The 1084-nt window shown below is 45.8% G+C and overlaps 1 non-coding gene across 1 annotated transcript; it reads right to left on the minus strand.

Moving 5' to 3' along the window:
* Window positions 1-274: 274 nt before the first annotated feature.
* Window positions 275-347, minus strand: Trnac-aca (transfer RNA cysteine (anticodon ACA)). Its single transcript has one exon. It is a non-coding gene; the product is annotated as a tRNA-Cys (tRNA).
* Window positions 348-1084: the final 737 nt, after the last annotated feature.

Raw genomic sequence — 1084 nt, forward strand, 5'->3', positions numbered from 1 at the left:
TAGTGTCGTCAAAATTAACACACATACTTGATGTGACTCAAAAGCCGAACGGGTTACTTTCCGACATTGTTTTAGATGTGCAAGTGCCAGTCAAAACTCGCGGTGACGGTACTCTGCCGACCATTTCGGTAGTTAATACCGGTCTTGTTGTGTGTGTTTCATGCTCAAGAGCATCTCCAAGCAGAAAATGGTCAACAGCAACATTCAGACGGTTTCGTACTGCTCAATTGCTACATTAAAACGGTATGTTTCTTTTTCAGATCTGGAAGAAACACGACCGTGACAGGATTCGAACCTGCAATCTTCGGATCTGTAGTCCGACGCCTTATTCGTTAGGCCACACGGTCACTGACGACCAAGTCTAACTTATATGCGACTTATCTCGAAAGGCTCACACCCCTGAGGAATTGTGTTTTCGTGCTACACAGCCGCTGCCCCTTGCTCTTTCCCACCCATTCGTTACATTCAACCTCTTAGCACGTTACACAGTACTCGTTTGGGTCGTGTGGTCCCATACAGAATCTCTCCATGCTGCCTAATGTTTTCTAACGTCACACTCGTCACGTACTTCACTTTTATTTCATAATCATTTCTGAGAGGTAAAGGAATTGAATGACAACCTGCAGAGATAAAGACCGACCAAATATAGACTGGGAAACGACAACACACACTTTGTGCATTCGGAATCGAAGGCAGGGCGTCCCTCGGCGCATTTGCTACGATGGCCATTTCCTTCTTCTGCAGTAGCGGCGGCGACGACAACGACGACGACCACGAATCGCTCTGAGATATGTGAATAATACATCTATAAAATGTAATTGAGACTGCCTCGGCCCACCTTATGCTGTACCGCTTTGGCAAATAATTTGTCTGCGCCATTTGCCTTAATCACATCTGAGAGTAATTCTTAATAAAACGCTTGTCGCTAATTGTTCGTCATCACAGAAACTTTTTGCTATACGGCACGACACGCAACTGATTTCCAAAATTCGTCTTGCTCCTGTGAGGATGGATCTCACGACCCCTGCTTAACTAGACCAGTGTTCTACCACTGAGCTAAAGAGTCGCGGCCTAGCGGTACTTT

Source organism: Schistocerca gregaria, chromosome 2 (genome assembly GCF_023897955.1).
Source record: "Schistocerca gregaria isolate iqSchGreg1 chromosome 2, iqSchGreg1.2, whole genome shotgun sequence".
NCBI lineage: Eukaryota > Metazoa > Arthropoda > Insecta > Orthoptera > Acrididae > Schistocerca > Schistocerca gregaria.